General features: G+C 41.5%; 1 non-coding gene across 1 annotated transcript; it reads left to right on the forward strand.

The window, feature by feature from the left end:
• The first annotated feature begins 118 nt into the window (after nucleotides 1-118).
• LOC113473739 lies at nucleotides 119-228 on the forward strand. The gene has a single exon (XR_003395634.1). It is a non-coding gene; the product is annotated as a U6 spliceosomal RNA (small nuclear RNA).
• The last annotated feature ends 126 nt before the right edge of the window (nucleotides 229-354 follow it).

Genomic DNA, 354 nt, shown 5'->3' on the forward strand with positions numbered 1-354 from the left:
CCATTCATAGTGAAACTATTGTCCGATCCTAATTCTGCAGTACGGGACTCTGCCTTCAACAGGTATGTACATCTATTAACTGGTCAGTAAAATTGAATCTACATTGCACTAAAAGGAGGTTTGATAGAGGAAACTGTAACAACAACTAAAATTGGAACGATACAGAGAAGATTAGCATGGCCCCTGCGCAAGGATAACACGCAAAATCGTGAAGCGTTCCACATTTTTAAATCGGAAAAAGGATGATCGATCAAACAGGAGAGAAAGCAAGATTTAACCTACTCCAACGTATAAGTCTGGCAGTTCAGCGTGGGAATGCGGCTTCGATTTTGAGTGCCCTTCCAGGACATGAAA

The sequence above is a fragment of the Diaphorina citri genome, unplaced genomic scaffold (genome assembly GCF_000475195.1).
Source record: "Diaphorina citri unplaced genomic scaffold, Diaci psyllid genome assembly version 1.1 scaffold81163, whole genome shotgun sequence".
Classification (NCBI taxonomy): domain Eukaryota; kingdom Metazoa; phylum Arthropoda; class Insecta; order Hemiptera; family Psyllidae; genus Diaphorina; species Diaphorina citri.